The sequence below is a fragment of the Macaca nemestrina genome, chromosome 16, assembly GCF_043159975.1.
Source record: "Macaca nemestrina isolate mMacNem1 chromosome 16, mMacNem.hap1, whole genome shotgun sequence".
Taxonomy (NCBI): Eukaryota; Metazoa; Chordata; class Mammalia; order Primates; family Cercopithecidae; genus Macaca; species Macaca nemestrina.
Window position 1 is genome coordinate 34,786,026 of NC_092140.1, and position 18,762 is coordinate 34,804,787.

Below are 18,762 nucleotides of genomic sequence, written 5' to 3' on the forward strand. Positions count from 1 at the left end.
TCAACCAATTTTTGGCAAAGGTGCCAAGAACACAAAATAGGGAAGACAGTTTCCCAATAAGGGGTGTTGGGAAAACTGGATATCCACATGCAGAAGAATAAAATTAGACCCTAATTTAAAGCCACATACAAAAATCAACTCAAAATGGGTTAAAGATGTAAATGTAATGAACTACTAAAAGAAAACATTGGTGAAAATCTCTGATATGTTTAGGCTTTGTGTCTCCACTCAAATCTCATCCTGAATTATAATTCCCATAATCTCCACAGGTCAAGGGAGAGAGCAGGTGGAGGTAATTGGATCATGAGGGTGGTTTCCCCAGTGGTGTTCTCGTGATAGTGAGTGAGTTCTCATGAGATCTGATGGTTTCATAAGGGGCTCCTCCCTCTTCACTTGGCACTTCTCCTTCCTGCTGCCTTATGAAGAAGGTACTTGCTTCCCCTTTACCTTCTGCCATGATTATAAGTTTCTTGAGGCCTCCCCAGCCATGCTGAACTGTGAGTTAGTTAAACTTCTTTCCTTTGTAAAGTACTCAGTCTTGGGAAGTTTTTTATAGCAGTATGAAAACCAACTAATACAAGCTCCATGACAGTGATCCAGGAAATATTTTTATTGAATATTACCTCAGGCAACATAAACAATAGCCAAATGGGAGTTCATCAAACTAAAAGGTTTCTATACAACAAAGCAAACAATCAACAGACTAAAGATAAAACCTACAGAATGAGAGAAAAAAATTACAAACTATACATCTGATAAAAGATTAATACCTGTATTTAAAACATAAGGAATTTTAAAAGCTCAATAACAGTAAGTCACCCAATTAAAAATGGACAAAGTCCTAAATAGACATTTCTCAAAGACAGACATACAAATGGCCAACTGGTATATGGAAAATTGCTTAACATCACGAATCATGTTAAGCTAATAATGGTCTCACTCTTATGTGGGATCTAAAAAAGTTGATCTTATAAAAGTAGAGAGTAGAATGGTGGTTGCCAGACACTAGGGTGTTTAGGGGCAGAGAATTTTGAGGAGACATGGTTCAAAAGATAGAAAATTACAATTAGATAGGAGAAATAAGTGCAAAAGTTCTATTGTACAACATGGTGATTATAGTTAATAACAATGTATTGTATTGTTGAAATTTGCTGAAAGAGTATATTTTAAATGTCCTTACAATAAAAATGATAACTATGTTAGGTAATACATGTTTTAATTAGTGAGATTTAATGATTTCGCAATGTATATATCCTTCAAAACATCATGTTGTATACAATAAATGCATACAATTTTATCTGTCCATTTAAAACAAATAAGTAAATTTTTAAAAAATAGAAGAAAATGAATAATTGAATTTCAAACTCGGTAAAAAATCTGAACAGACATCTCACCAACAAAATATGTTCAGATAACAAATAAGAATAAGAAAAGATGCTGATATGATTTGGCTGTGTCTCCACCTGAGTCTCTTCTTGAATTGTAGCTCCCATAATTCCCATGTGCTGTGGGAGGGACATGGTGGGAGATAACTGAATCATGCGGGTGGTTTCCCCCATAGTTGTGTGCTCATGGTAGTGAATGAGTCTCACGAGATCTGACGGTTTTGTTAGGGGTTTCTCCTTTTGCTTGGCTCTCATTCTCTCTTGCCTGCTGCCATGTAAGAGGTGACTTTTAACTTCTGCCGTGATTGTGAGGGCTCCCCATCTATGTGGAACTGTGAGTCCCTTAAACCTCTTTTTCTTTATAAATTACCCAGTCTCTGGATCACCTGAGGTCAGGAGTTTGAGACCAGCCCGGCCAACATGGCAAAACCCCATCTCTACTAAAAGATACAAAAACTAGTTGGGCACGGTGGCACATACCTGTAATCCCAGCTACTCAGGAGGCTGAGGCTGGAGAATCACTTGAAACCGGGAGGCAGAGGTTACAGTGAGCCAAGATCACACCACTGCACTCCAGCTTGGGTGATAGAGCAAGACTCCGTCTCAAAAACAAATAAATAAATAATAAAAGATAAATAAAAAATAAAAAAACAAATTACCCAGTCTTGGGTATGTCTTTATTGGTGTGAAAACGGACTAATACAGATGGTTAACATCATATTTCATTAGGGAATTGCAAATTAAAACAACAATGAAATGTCTCTGCACACTTAATACAGTGACTACTATCCAAAACACTTGCATCACCAAATCCTGAGAAGGATGTGGAGCACCAAGAACTCTTATCCACTGCTGGTGGGAATGCAAAATGGTGCAGCCTCTTTGAAAGACAATTGGGCACCTTCTTACAAAGCTAAATGTATTCTTACCACATAATCTGACAATCGCACCACTAGATCTTTACCCAAGTGAACTGAAAACCTATATCCACACAAAAATTTGCACAAGAATGCTTATATTAGCTTTATTCATAATTGTCCCAAACTGGCAGCAACTAAGACATCCTTCAAAACCTGAATAAGCAAACTGTGGTACATCTATGCACCACAGATGGAATATTATTTTGCACCACAAAGAGAGAAGGAATCTTAAATGGATATTGTTATGTAGTCCTAGCACTTTGGGGGGCTGAAAGGTGGCTCACTAGAGCTCAGGAGTTTGAGGCCAGCCTGAGCAACATGGGGAAACCGTGTCTCTCCAAAAAAAAAAAAAAAAAAAAAAAAAAAAAAAAAAAAATAGCCTGGCGTTGAAGGTGTGCACTTCTCAGCTACTCAGAATGCTGAGGTAGGATGATGGCTTGAGCCAAGCATGTGGAGGTTGCAGTGAACCAGCTGAGATTGTGCCACTGCGCTCCAGCCTGACAACACAGCCAGATCCTGTGTCAAAAAACAAAAACAAACAAAAAAACAGAGGCAGTCAGTCTGAAAAAGCTACATACTGTGTGACTCTAACCACATGGCATTCTGGAAAAGGCGAAACTATGGAGAGAATAAAAAGATCAGTGGTGGCCAGGAAATGGGGTGGTGAGTAGGGAGCACAGGGGATTTTTTAGGATACTGGAATTACAGGCATTCCTTATTTTGTGGCACTCTGCTTTATGGCGTTTTGTAGATACCGTGCTTTTTACAAATTGAAGGTTTGTGGTAACCCTGCCTCAAGCATCTATAGGTGCCATTTTCCAACAGCATGCTCACTTCATGGCTCTGTTACTTTTTGGTAATTCTCACAATATTGTAAATGTTTTCATTATTAGTATATGTGTTATGGTGATCTGTAATCAGTGATATTTGATGTTACTATTGTAACAGTCTTGGGATGCCATGGACCATCCCCACATAAAACCATAAACTTAACTGATAAATGTTTTGTGCGATCTGACTGCTCCACCAATAAGCCCTTCTACCATCTCACTCCTTCTCCTTGGGTCTCCCTATTCTCTGACAGATGACAGTATTGGAATTACGCCAATTAATAATTCTAAAATGGCCTCTAAGTGTTCAAGTGAAAGATGAGTTGCAAATCTCTCACTTAAAATCAAAGTTAGAAATAATTAAGCTTAGTAAGGAAAGCATATCAAAAGCTGAGACAGGCTGAAAGCTAGGCCTCTTGCACCAATTAGCCAAGTTGTGAATGCAAATAAAAAGTTCTTGAAAAAATTTAGAGCACTACTGCACTGAACACACCAATAATTAAAAAAGAAAGAAAAAAAGAAAACAGCCTTATTGCTGATTTAGAGAAAATTTAATAGTTGGAATGGAAGAACAAACCAGCCACAGCATTCCCTTAAGGTAAAGTCCAATCCACAGCAACGACCTAACTCTCATCAATTCTATGAAGGCTGAAAGCGGTAAGGAGTTGCAGAAGAAAAGTTGGAAGCTAGCAGAGATTCGTTCCTGAGGTTTAGGAAAAGAAGCCGTCTTCAAAAACACAAAAGCACAATGTGAAGCAGCAAGTGCTGAATGTAGAAGCTCCAGCAAGTTATTCAGATCTAGATAAGATCATTGATGAAGGTGGCTACACTAAACAACAGATTTTTGATGTAGATTAAACAGCCATCTCTTGGAAGCAGATTCCGTCTAGGACTTTTATAGCTGGAGAGAAAAAGTCAAAACGTGGTTTCAGAGCTTCAAAGGACAGGTTGACTCTCTTGTTAGGGGCTAATGCTGCAGGTGACTTTAAGTTGAAGCCAATTTCCCATTCTGAAAATCCTGGGACCCTTGGGAATTATGCTAAATCTACTCTGCCTGTGCTCTATAAATGGAATAACAAAGCCTGGATAACAGCACATCTGTTTACAGCATGGTTTACTGAATATTGAAGCCGCCCACTGTTGAAACCTATTTCTCAGAAAAAATATTATTTTCAAAATATCTTTGCTCATTCACAATGCAACTGATCATCCAAGACCTCTGATGGAGATGTGCAAGGAAATTGATGGGTTTTTCATATCTGCTAACATAACATCCATTCTTCAGCCTGTGGATTAAGAAAAAAAATCCACTTTTAAGTCTTATTTAAGAATTTTGTAAGCTATAGCTGCCATGGATAGTACTTTCTCTGATAAATCTGGGCAAAGTAAATTGAAAACCTTCTAGAAAGGAGTCACCATTCTAGATGCCATTAAGAACATTCATGATTCATGAGGGGAAGTCAAAATGTCAACATTAACAGGAGCTTGGAAGAACTTGATTCCAACCCTCATGAATGACTGAGGGGTTCAAGACTTCAGTGGAGGAAGTAATTGCAGATGTGGTGGAAACAGCAAGAGAAGTAGAATTTGAAGTGATGCTTTGAAGATGGAACTGAATGTGGCTGAAATATCATGACAAAACTTAAATTAGGAGATGCTTCTTATAAATGAGCGAGGAAAGTGGTTTTTCTTGAGATAGAATCTACTCCTGGAGAAAATGCTGTGAGCAGTATTGAAATTACAACAAAAGATTTAAAATATATATAAACTTAGTTGATAAAGCAGCAGCAGGGTTTAAGACGATTTTGGAAGAAGTTCTACTGTGGCTAAAATGCCATAAAATAGCATCACATGCTACAGAGAAATCTTTCATGAAAGAAAGAGTTAATCAGTGCAGCAAACCTCATGGTTATATTATTTTAAGAAATTGCCACAGCCACCCCAACCTTCAGCAAGAAATTGCCACAGCCACCCCAACCACCATCCTGATTGGTGGGCAGCCATTAACATCCAGGCAGGACCCTCCACCAGCATAAAAGGCTATGACTCGCTAAAGACTCAAATGATTGTTAGCATTTTTTAGCAATTAAGTATTTTAAAATAAGTTTTGCACATTTTTAGACATAATGCTATTTCACACTTAATAGACCACAGTATCATGTAAATGTAATATTTATATGTGCTAAGAAACCAAAACATTTTTTGTGACTTGCTTGAGATACTCACTTTATTTCAGTGTCCTGAAACCAAACCCTACTGAACATGCCTTCATATGCCTCTATTCTGTCTGACACCATAATATTAGATACAGAACTTTATGCATTTGCAAAATTCACAGAACTGTATAACACAAAAAGTGAACATTAATGTAAACTATGGGTGTTCATTAGTAATAATAAGTATCGGTTTATCTGTGGTACCACACCAATGCAAGATGTTAGTAATAGGGGACACTGGGGGGAAGCAGGGAAGGAGAGCATTATAGGAATTCTCTGTCCTTTCTGTTCAACTCTTCTATAAACTTAAAACTGCTCATGCCTGTAATCCCAGCACTTTGGGAGGCCGAGGTGGGAGGATCACGAGGTCAGGAGATCGAGACCATCCTGGCTAACACGGTGAAACCCCTTCTCTACTAAAAATCCAAAAAATTAGCTGGGCGTGGTGTCGGGCGCCTGTTGTCCCAGCTACTCGGGAGGCTGAGGCAGGAGAATGGCGTGAACCCGGGAGGCGGAGCTTGCAGTGAGCCGAGATGGCACCACTGCACTCCAGCCTGGGCGACAGAGCGAGACTCCGTCTCAAAACAAACAAACAAACAAACAAACAAACTCCTCCAAATATGAAGTCTATTGACTTATTTCTAAAAATATTTTATCGAATTATAAGTATATTAATAAATAAAGTAGGCTGGGCACAGTGGCTCACGCCTCTAATCCCAGCACTTTGGGAGGCCGAGGCAGGCGGATCACAAGATCAGGAGATCGAGACCATCCTGGCTAACACAGTGAAACCCCGTCTCTACTAAAAATATTTTAAAAATTAGCCAGGCATGGTGGCGGGCGCCTGTGGTCCCAGCTACTCGGGAGGCTGAGGCAGGAGAATGTCACGAACCCGGGAGGCGGAAGTTGCAGTGAGCCGAGATCGCGCCACTGCACTCCAGACTGGACGACAGAGCGAGACTCTGTCTCAAAAATAAATAAAATAAAATAAATAAAGTGGAAAGTCTCCTGGTTGGATTTATTTGGTAAAATTATAAAATTAAGTAGTGAATATTCTACAGAGAGAATACAATGTAAAATCTAATACTAATTGAACAGATTAACCCTTTTCCATGCCCCCACTACCCCGCCGTGACCCACGCACAGAGTCCATATTGTTGAGTTAAGGCTTAATGAAGACAATTAGGAACGAAGATTTCACAAACAGGAGGAGACAGAGATTGTTTCAGTAACCCATTAAGGTAAAATAACAACTGAAAAGTCATTTTTTAAATATTTGACAGCTGTGTTAGTCCACTTGCTTTGCTATAAAGGAATACCTGAAGCTGGGTAATTTCTAAAGAAGAGACTTATTTTGGCTCACAGTTCTGCAGGCTGTATAAGCATGGCACCAACATTTGCTTGGCTTCTGGTAAGGCCTCAGGAACCTTATAATCAGGTGGAAAGCAAAGGAGGAGCAGGTGCATCACATGGTGAGAGGCAGCAACAGTGGGAGGGGGAAGAGGTGCCAGGCTCTTTAAACAATGATATCTAGCCTGAGCTTATATAGCGAGAACTGCATGGTACAAAGCCGTTCATGAGGGTTCCATCCCCACGATCCAAACACCCCCCAACAGGCCCCTCCTCCAACACTGGGCATTTGGGTGGGGACAAACATCCAAACCATATCACTAGCCAACTGATGCCTTTCATGCAATTGAATCTGTACTCTTTGTAAGTCATTGACACAAAATCATACATGAGTATAGACTCACATTCTTATAAGTCATTTGCAGGTACCTTAACATTTTAGCTATCCTATCTGAGTAGAATAACTAATAAGTGGAGTCAGATCCAAAGACAGGAAGTGGGATTCTGAGTATGTGGAGTTGGAAGAACACTATTGATTGATTTAATATTGGTCAGAGGGCCCTACTGAGAAGTCATCAATGGTTAAATTTCAGCCTTGGGGGCATATTGAATAGCGGTCCTCAAGGGGTCAGCCCTGCACCTGGTGTTGTTTAATGTTTTCACAAATGACTCCAATGATGGACTTTAGATTGTGTTTCTTAAGCTGGCTCATATTCTTGTAAAAATAATAATTCACAACCCACATGATATGGTGGAGAAACAGAGAGATGCTTGAACAGATTGCTATACAGAGGGAAAGTGTGAGGAAATTTATTTTAGAAAATAGATTCCCTGCACAGACAATGAGCCGTCCTGCACAAAATCCCTACCCAGGCCCCGCCCTCATTTGTTTGGCTGACTTGTTTCTAGAAGAGCCGGAGCAGGTTTTCTTTTCTCCGAAGTGGAACCATCTGAGACTTTCCTTGAGGGATTGGCCCTCTAGTGAAGAGCATGGAGTGGACTGGGCCAGGGAAAGATCCTCAAATAATCGTTACATGTAAGTTGGCAAAATCTTTAGCCTCTACGTTATTGTTAGCTGTGAGTAGCAGGGATGCATGTACCTCAAGAGACCAGCTGAGATAAAGAAAGTTCACAATGTCCACAATTAGTTTGATGACAAAAGTGAAAATCTTATAAATTATGATATTTAATTGATTAGCCTATAAATATATACTTTCTATGGTTTAAAACATTGTGTATAATTTTTTATTGCTATACTGCATTACATAGTGTAATATATATTACATTACACTTATTAATAGGATAATAAGTGCCATAGGAATTCAGAAAATTTAAAAAATAACTATTATGAACTAGGAAGGACAAAGAAGGCCCCGCTGTACAGCTGAACTTTGAAAGAAAGGAAGTACTTGGATAAAACAAGATAGGAAATTTTTCTAACAAAACGGTAACAAAAACTATACTCTAAAATAGGATTTCTCAAGCTCAACACTTTTAACAACTGGGGCCAGATAATCATTTGTTGTTAAAACCTGTCCTGTGCTTTGTAGGATGTTTAGTAACATCTCTGGTCTCTACCAGTACATGTATTGGTGTTCTCTTTGCTGTAACAACCTAAAATGTATCAGATAGTGCAAATGTTCAGGGAAGTGGGGGTGGAAGGGGAGAGAAAGTGGGGAGGGAGGAAATCACCCCTGACTGAGAACCATTGCCTTAAAGGAGAAATAGTTGACATCCCAAACCTCATTTTCTCAATGAGAAGGTTAAATTACAGTAAGATTAAGTAATTTGGTCAAAGAAAGCAAGTAAGATGCAGATGCAAAGAATAGAACCCAGGTCTTCTGGCTCCCAGTCCAAACTCTTTTATAACTTAGTTATGCTGCTTTGAGTTCTGGAGACCTGGACAAAGTCAAGGAGAGCAGGTTTGGAATAGTCTGTTTCCAACAATACCAGGCTCATGGATTATCTTGGAATATACTGTGGATGATAAAAGCAGTAGTTCTCAGTAGGGGGTGATTTCCTCCCTTCCTGCTTTCTCTCCACCTCCACCCCCACTTCCCTGAACATTTGCAATGACTGATACATTTTAGGTGGTTACAGCCAGGAGAACACTAATACATGTTGTAGTAGAGACCAGAGATGTTGCCAAACATCCTACAAAGCACAGGACAGGTTTTAACAACAAATGATTATCTGGCCTAGATCCCTCAGGAGGCAAGCAGATGATGTGTGTTGGAGCTCTCAGGACAGAGAGTGCTTACTACTTCAAGGATAAGAGCAGGATGGCAAGAGGAAGAAGGAGAAGTTTGTGAAGGCAGTGAATCCCCAAAGCTGAAAGTAGTTTCTAATTCACTGCTGTGATTTCAGGATATCCACAGTAAATCAACTGTGCTTCAGGGTAAGCAGGCCCAGTCTCACCCTGCAATTAAGGTGAAAGCGGCCTCCATTTGTTATGTAATCATAAACGTAGCAAATAGAGTTTTTGTAAGTTAATCTGACCCACACCTCAGAAAAAGTGGGTGAACTCTGAAAGCACAGCAATAAAAGAAAAAAAATGAACAGCTTAACTTTTGTCAAAATTTTTAAAATTTGTATTTCAAAAGACACTATCAAGAGAGTGAAAAGATAACCCACAGAATGTGGGAGAATATTTGCAAAGCACATATCTGATAAGGGATTCATATCTAGAACATATGTAAAACTCTTCCATCTCAAAAAGACACATAAGTCAATACAAATGGTCAAAGTATCTGAATTAGCATTTATTCAGAGAATATACAAAAGACCAAAAGCGTATGAAAACATTCTCCACATCACTAATCATTAGGGAAACGCAAATCAAAATTGCAATAAGATACCATCACACTAATTAAAATGGCTATAATCAGAAAGACACACAATAACAAGTATTGACAAGAATGCAGAGAAACTAGAACCTCCAAATACTTATTGCAGGAATCTGAGATGGTACAGCTACTTTGGAGAACATTTTGGCACTTTCTTAAAGGGTCAAACATAAATTTATCATACCACCTACCAATTTCACTCTTAGGAATCTGCTCAGAATAAATGAAAATAAGTCCACACAAAACCTTGTACACAAGTATTCATAGCAGCATTATTCACAATAGCCAAAAAATGTAAATGACCTAAATGTCCATCAACTGACAAACAGATAAATAAAATGTGTTATATCCATATAATGAAATTTTATCAGCAATAAAAAAGAAAAGTACTAACAGATATTACAAGCTGGATAACCCTCAAAAACATTCTACTAACTGAAGCACACGCATAGAAGAACACATATTGTATAACTCCTTACATAAAGTGTCCAAAAAAGCAAATAATAAGAGAAACTAAGTAGATCAGTGGTTGCCAAGGACTGGGAGAAAAAAATGGGAAATAACTGTAATTAGGCACAAGATGTCTTTTTCTAGAGAAATGTAAATATTCCAAAATTATATTATGATAGTTATACAACTCTGTAAATATACTAAAGTCTACTAAATTGGACAATTGAAATGGATGAAGTTATGGCATATAGATCATATCTGAATAAAGCAGCTTAGAAAGTTAAACAGCAAGACATAAACCAGGAGGAAAGAGTCACGATATGTATGTCTGACAGGACTTGTACTGTACGCCCCAAAAAGTGAATGAAATCTAAATCTTTAATTTAAAAAGAGTAAGATAAAAGAAGCAAGATGACATTCCCAAGAGAACATTTCTTGGAGTGCATCATTCATATGACACAACAGATATTAAGTAGAGATTATAATATTTAAATCAAATGACATGTAGTGAGCTAGAAAGTTTTGATAAGAATCCTTTCTTACAGTGAATATAATTGCAGAACAATCTTTACTCCAAATCAGCTAGTTCCTAATAACAGTGTCCCAAAAGCAACAACAACAACAAAGTGTGGCTGAAGTTTGAATAGCAAAACATTATGTCAAAAGATTGAGTAAGGAAAAATTAGCATAATTTAGTGTGGTTAGAGAAGAAGGTCTTTAAACAGAAGTGATAGCCTGGCAATTTCTTTGCAAATGCAAAGCATAAAAGATATGGGGGACATGATATGCTGCTGTAGGTAGATAATAACAAAAGGAAAGAAGGTTCACTGCCCTACTCAAAAGCCCCTAGTGGGCCTCGGTTGATGGTGAGGTATTTAAGGGCTTCCTTAATATGGCCATCATTCCAGTTTTCACCGTCCGGTAGGACTGCCACCCCACCCTCTGGCTACTCTGTACCCCTGTTCCCCATACCTTACATATTTTCTCTACCTCAATCAAACACACATATTTCCCAGTGTGTAATGTCCTCTCCCAATCATCACCTGTTAAAATCCTAGTCAATTTTCAAAGCTCAGTTTGCAAGCTCCCTTCTTCCATGAAGCTTTCCTTAGATCTCCTTACTGGAAATGTCTCTGTTCTCTCCTCCCACAGCACGTTGTCTTTTTCTCCTAGCGTTTATCCCATCTCAGTGTTACAGCTCTCTAACTGTCTTCTCTTCCTTCAGTAGTATAAACTCCTTCAGGTAAGCAGCTCTGCTTATTCATGATGTACTCCTGCCTACTAAGAGCCCAGAAAACCTTCAGCTCTCAATACATTCTGAATAAAATTTCCAACATAAAGAGTAAAGAAGATTCCATCTTGAAGTAAGCAATCAAATCCACCAAATCTCATCTCATATCAGTTTCTAATAACAGTGCCCAAAGGAACCAAGTGAAATTACCAAATTAGAAGTGATAAGAGGTTGACTCTCTCCACAAATTTATTGTAATTGGCAAGAGGTAATGGTTTCTAAATAAGATGAAAGATATTTTAAAGATGATAATAACAAAAACTGTAAGAATTCCCTTAAAAAGTATTGTAGTAATTGTTTTAAAGATTTAAATTCTAACATGTTTGAGGTGTTATCTACATAAACAAATTGAAGTAAATAAATCTGGGGTGGGTGGGGGGGGGCAGTGATTAGAAAGAATAGGAAGCAACCTAAAACAAGATAAATATTCTATATAAATTGTTAATTCCATAACAGCATCTAGCAGTAAAGACATAGGAAAGACTCAATAATGAAAAGGAAACAAAATATAAGAACCTATTCATAATAAGAGAAAATTAGTCAGGAGTACACATTCATTTATTCAATCTGTCCATCAAGCAAACAACCAAAATATATTTTTAGTATACTCTATGCCAGAAACGGTGTTGGGTGTAGAAGAAACAAAACACTGTTCATAAATAGGTATGGATATATTAAAATGTCAGCAAAATAAAAGTTAGATGTGTTTTAGGTTCTAATGAATACAGTAGAGCACATGTTCAATTCTACCCTTGACCAAATTTCAAGGTAGAAACTACTGGAGTGGTTCAGGAAAGGCTTTACAGAGGAAGGACCCCTTGAGCTGAACCTGGAAAGTCTTGAAGGATAAGTCGGCTGTCATTCATAGGGGTATGAAGAAGGAGAAAAGCTAAAGGCTTCATTTTAGAAGGAAGATTAAGAGCAAAAGTACAAAGCTGAGGAACCATCTGTGTGTGTTGGGAGCTACAAACAGATTAATATGTCTGAAATCCAGGGTGCAAGGAAACATACAGGAAGAAGGCCTTAGAGTGATTTGCTAAGCTGAAAAGTTTAGACTTTGTTAATGTGGACTCTGTGAAGAGTTTTAAGAAGGCCATATACAGGCAGATTTGCATTTTATAGTGACACTGTGCTGGGAAGGAGCAAGAAGTGGAGGGAAGCAAGACTAGAGAAAGATGTCGTTAGAAAACTCTAACAGTACTCTCTAATACTGCGATGATGGAGGCCTGGTATGCGCGGTAGTGAGGATGAAGAGAGGTGACAGATTGGAGATATATTTAGAAAGCTGATTCAACAGGACATGGTGATTAATGGCAAATGGAGAAGAAGAGACAATGAGGAGTCCAGGTTTTTAGCTTAGGCAATTGGGGCACGTCATCTTGTACGGTAGGAAAAATGGCAGGAAGAGTGGTTAATGGGAAGATGATGAATTCTATTTCAGACATCCTAGGTTTGAGAAAACTGTGAGAACATCTAAGTGGCAATTTCCAAAAGGCAGTTGAATTAATGTGTCTGGAGATAAGAAAAAGGTAGGGCTGGAATTAGACATTTAAGAATCATCTCCATATATTGGTTAATTTAGTCCATCAGAGTGAGTGGGATTTCCAAGGTTAATGTATAGGGTCTGAAGAGAACTGAAAATACTCATCAGAGGAAGGGAAGGGGAGGGGAGGGGAAGGGAGGGGAGGGGAGGGGAAGGGAGGGAGGGGAGGGAGGGGGAGGGAGGGGGGAGGCGAGGGGGAGGTGAGGGGGAGGGGGAGGGGAGGTGAGGGGGGAGGGGGAGGGGAGGTGAGGGGGAGGTGAGGGGGGAGGCGAGGGGGGAGGGGGAGTGGAGGGGAGGGGGAGTGGGGGGGAGGGGGAGGGGAGGGAGAGGGGGGAGGTGGAGGGGAGGGGGAGGTGGAGGGGAGGGGGAGGTGGAGGGGAGGGGGAGGGGGAGGGGGAGGGGAGGGGGAGGGGGAGGGGAGGGGGAGGGGGAGGGGGAGGGGGAGGGGGAGGGGAGGGGGAGGGGGAGGGGAGGGGGAGGGGGAGGGGAGGGGGAGGGGGAGGGGAGGGGGAGGGGAGGGGGAGGGGAGGGGGAGGGGAGGGGGAGGGGGGAGGGGGAGGGGAGGGGGAGGGGAGGGGGAGGGGGAGGGGAGGGGGAGGGGGAGGGGAGGGGGAGGGGGAGGGGCGGGAAGGGAATGATCAAACTTCAGACAGCAACCAACACAACATGAAAGAGATGGCTACTTCAAAGGCAGTGCTTTTGCAAGTTCATGCCTGCTGTATAATTTCACTCATGTTATTTCCCATCAGTATTTTATCCCTCCTAAATCAAAGTCTAGTAGAACCCTTCCCAACCCTTCCTTATCAACACTTTAACAAATGCTGCCATGAAAAATCCTCCTCTTGGGAGTCTTATTCTATAGGAACAGGTTATGGACAACTTTATCTTTCCCTAAGATGAGAAAACTTCTTTAGAAAATCCCCTGGTGCACGAAAGAAAAAGTGCAAACTCTTTTATCCTCACTACAAAAATTAAGAGCATACCTATGTCTTCTTTATTCTATGTCACAATTTTTTAAGTACTTCACCCTGTTTCATTTAATTAATTCATTAAAAAGCATTCATTAAGAGTCTGCCTTTTGCAATTAACATGCTGATCTGTCTGTGTATTGCACTACAGTTTTCAACAGATGGGAAGCCCTAGGATCATATGATTGATAATTTATGGCTTAGAGGTAAAGCATCATAGAAAAATCCTTCGATCAGTCCTTCTGAACCACCATGGTTGTTGGAGTACAGTAAAAATATCAAGAATGCCACAATCAAATACTCAGATCAGCAGGGAGATATAAATTCAGGGTTTATCTGTAAGATAACTATGATTGATCAGGTGAAAGTAAAGATAATCTAAGATTGATGCATATACAGGGTTTGTTATACCATTCTTTTGTTTTTGTTTGCTTGGAATTTTCTGAAGAAAAAGTCAAAAGACAGAATCCCAGAGAGAGAACAAAAAAGATAAAAATCAATTTGCCTATTAAATCTGGTCAAAGAAAGAGAGGCAGGATGGTTGAAGGAGACAAAATTCAGAGTTGAGAATGTCAGCTCTGGAGATAATTCATGGCTATGAATTGTAGCCCCATAATTTTTCTACCATTATATGCTACCATTTATATACCATTATAAGTTCTGAATGAACTTGAAATTCTAGCTAGAATGAATTTGCTGCAGATCAGTTAAACTAAAGTCCATGAACTCAAAGTTAGCTGAGCCCCTGACTTGCTTGATTTGGATCTAAACTCACAAAATGGAGCTTTTCAAGAACCAGCAAGGATGACTGACAGATGGCAAGAATCTGTGGAGAAGACGTAGGCCCTCCCCAAAGACACTGCGAGAACCACACTGGTAGGAACTGCAGCCCACTGTCTTCAGGGTGACCAGAGCTGTTAAACCTTTTAGCTTCTGTTTACTACAATTTTCATGCTTCAAACTTCATCCCTGCATCAGCAGGGCAATCTATTTCGTTTCAAGCATCTGTTCTCCATAATGAGCTTTATTCATTTAGAGACAGGGTGTCTCACTCTGTCACCCAGACTGGAGTGCAATAGCTCACAGCAAACTCAAATTCCTAGGCTCATGTGATCCTCCTGCCTCAGCTTCCTGAGTAGCTGGGACTACAGGTGCATGCCATGCACCACCATGCCTGGCTTTTTTTTTTTTTTACTTTCTTACTTTTTGTAGAGACAGAGGTTTCCCTTTGTTGCCCATGCTGTTCTCAAACTCCTGGCCTCAAGTAATCGCCTTGGCCTCTCAAAATGCTGGGGTTACAGGTGTGAGCCACTGCCTCTGGCCACAAACTATTTTTAAAACATCAAATTTCATTCACTTTATCTAAACCTGCAATGGCATGACATGCAGTTTTTATTTTAGTTCCTGACTTTTTCTAATCTTAACTTACTTCCCAGTTTTTTATTTTTGAGACTCCCTCTCAGAATATTATTTACTTGAGTGTTTTAATTTCTTTTTTTCTTTCCTTTCTACTGTTTTGTTTTCAAATTGTTCCTTGGCCAAAAATATCTTTGGTGTAACTATGTGTTAGGCAATGTAAAAAATCGTTTTTCAAATTATCTTAATTTATATTTCATTCCCTCATGGTAGACATGATTATTCCCATTTTGTGAATGAGAAAAAGGGACCTAAAAATTAACTGATTTGTCCAAGGCTTTATAACGCGCAAAGTAGGGAACCAATCCACTGTCTTCTAAAAGCATGGGCAAGTTCTGTTTTACCTAGCATCACTGTACATTGGAAATAGACTTGGAAAAAATAAAATCAATCTTCCATATGCGATAACTCATATAGACAGAGATTTAGAAAAAGAAATCCAAAGTATTTATTTTTGGCTTTCTGGTTCTTTTTCAAAGTAGAAATAGAAGACCTGTAGGAAACAAAGAAATAAGTATTCGAAAGCTCTTCTTTATTCCTCACTGAGCCAGGGCTGCTTTAAAAAGCGATCCTGTGCCAGAGTTGGAGTATTTGGTTCACTCAGCAGTGACAGCTTTTATTTAAACTCTGTGGGTTCTATGTTCCCTTTTTCCTAAGAGCTCTATGTCTCTCGTCATTCGTAATGGCCCAATGTTTTTTTCCTCTCACTTATGGCAGAGACAGAGAGCAGGCTCTTAGAGAAATGGGAGAACTGCAGCCCTGACTCTGCAGGTAGGAGGCAGGCAGGAGAGGAGCCGCAGCCGGAGCTCAACATGCGCAAACAGGAAGTGTGTCCAAGGTTTTCTGGAGCTCGCAGGAGCCAGGGACCGACAGCCAGATATTTATCTGTATGTGTCTTAAATTATATTTTTGAAAGACTGTAGTCAGTTGTGTGACAATCTATAGGAAACCAAACATTTGCACGAGTCTACTTTTTTCCAATTTTTAAATATTTTTCTTTTTAAAACTCATGTAATTAGTAATTTAACTGTGAACCAAAATAACCAGTATATACGTATTGTGCTACATTTTTATCTCTTAATTATTCACAGCCTAAATGATCTAGATCTAATGACCATTTAGAGCCAAAACTATACTGAAAGTTTCTCAACTACAACCATTGCTGACCCAAGTATTGGTCAATTTTCCTAGCTGCTTGCTAGGACATTGTATTGCTGAGGCCATTTTTTACAAAGGACACAGATTTGGCTCTTGAAACATGCAGATAAAAAAACAGATGGATTTTTATCTTTTCATTCAAAGTGGGGGGGGAGGGGCCAAGTGATTTGTGTGTTTTGTGTATCTCTATTGGAGAACAATAAACTGAGAGGGTTTTTTTTTTTTTTTAGGAAAAGAAAAGCAGACAAACTAAATCAGCAACCATCCCTTTGGATGCCAGCTGACCTCGGATGGAGATTTAGTGCTAGATGTAAAAGGCTTTGTTTACAGACAATTAAAAACCACATAAATTTAAATTGTCAAAGAAGAAATGGTTTCCAAAGCTCCTAACAGCCTGGTAGCCCCTCCTCAGCCCTGTGCAGGAAAGGCCCAGAGGCAAATACAAAGCCACCAACCCAAATGCCTGTGGAGTTTGCCAGAAAGCCAGATCCTGCTGCTTCTGCTGCTTGTTACTGCTAATGAAAAACAAAATCTTACACAGCTTCAAATGTAGGTTCTTTGAGTGCTAATCAAACAGCGAGAAGGCAACAGACAACCAGGGAGGAGGTGGCTGCGCGAAAGTACGCCACAAAGTATGGAATTACTGCAATTAGGCCTTTGGGCAGTCAACGTGTCCGAACCTTTTGTGTGCTCTCCGTTTTTTCACACCAAAGGAACTAGATGCAAAGATTAAAAAGTGACACAAACACAAACGATCGTCAGACTTAGAGCCTGAAATACTCCGAATGTTCTTATCTGTGTATTTTACCTCTTCCCATCAGCCATCAGGTAAAAGGACTGAAGCTCCAGACAAGAGCAGCTCCATAGGAAAAAACAAAAACAAAAAAAAACACCCTCCCATGTTTACATCAATATTTGGTGCTGATGTTGATGAATAAGTAATGATGTGTAGGTGTTGATAACATTTATACACAGCCCTGATTGGTTCTGACACAGGTGCTCCATGGAGGATGAGGTTTACAAGCCGAAAACGGTCAGGGGAAAGCCATGGTTTCGGGCTGTCCCTCACAGATGCGGGATTTTGCACCTGTGTTTGAAGTTGCTCTTTCATTTAGTTTCTCTGCAGAAAAGCCAGGCACAATGTTCAAACTGGGAGCACCTGTGTTTGGGGCCAACTTGGACTATTTTATGGCCTGAAAGTGGTCTCTTAGATTCATTACTTAAACTTAACAAGGAAACTTTTTTTTTTCCCTTGGAGTTTTAAAATTGGGGGTTAAAAAAATTAAGTTATGAATAAACATATTAGTCTCATTACAGGACCAAGCATATGCAAAGTGTTGTACGGCTTGCTTACATTATTCAAGGACTTGGGTGATAAAAGACAAATGCTATTAAACATTGGATGAGCGCTGAAACCCTGCTCATCGATTGAAATCTTTGTTTAAATCACAAGGCAATTTTCCTGTTAGGGATGCGACATTTAGGCACCAGAGCCAACTCCAATTTAATACAATCTTATTCTATTCTAATTTAAAGGCAGAAATTCAACATCGTCTACAGCTAAATTAAAATTTGGGTGTTTTTTTCCTCTAATAAACTGACAACAATATTGATAGATTCTTCACTTTCTGCTTAATTGGGTTAAGAACATTAAAAATTCTCCAGTTTAAAATAATAAGTCTTTTGCAACCGTAACTAATCTTTCATTCCCTAAGGTTTGGCCAGTGACAACTGGAGGCAAATCAAGAAGAATTTATCACTTGGAATCATGGCCACAAGTCTCATTAAAAAAATTGCAGGGAGAACAATTAAATGGCATGTTCAAATTCTTTGGACTTGGCATTGGTAAATCTAAAGGCTAAGCATATGCTTTATGTAAATCTATTGCTTTTTTTTAAGTCAAATTTGTAATGTGTGTTATATTTCAAAATAAACTGTTTTAATTTGTATTAAACAACAAATGCAGGGGGAAAATGATATACTTATTTATCATCAATGTAAAATATAACTGACCAAAATTCTGCTGATAAATTATGCTGGTAACAGCATTCTGAAGAAACAGATTTATTATTTAGACATTATATCGAAGTGCAGGAGTCAATCAAGTAATTATGTATTAAATATATATTGTGTAGTTGCTATCATTAAAGAGGTATGGATAGATAAAACGTTATATTAACAGTTTTCCACAAATAGTAACTGAGTAAAAACATTGTCAGATTAACACTTGTTTTATTTTTTATCAATTAGCTAAGCCTTTGATTTGAATTCTCCACCCTCTGGCGTCAAGGAAATGCCTTTTCTTTCTTTTTCTTTAAACAAAGGATTATTCTTCCTCAAAAGGGGTTTGTCTAGTTCTTTTATTGTTTTATGTCACACAAGGGAAAAA

At 39.2% G+C, this 18,762-nt stretch overlaps 1 long non-coding RNA gene across 2 annotated transcripts in view; it reads left to right on the forward strand.

Moving 5' to 3' along the window:
• The window catches only part of LOC139359212 (uncharacterized), a 56,216-nt gene extending 38,190 nt beyond the window's left edge, over positions 1-18,026 (forward strand). For both annotated transcript variants that reach the window (XR_011615124.1, XR_011615123.1), the window contains 2 exons: positions 7,643-7,737; positions 16,604-18,026. This is a non-coding gene — a long non-coding RNA (uncharacterized lncRNA). The remainder of the gene's footprint in view (positions 1-7,642; positions 7,738-16,603) is intronic.
• The last annotated feature ends 736 nt before the right edge of the window (positions 18,027-18,762 follow it).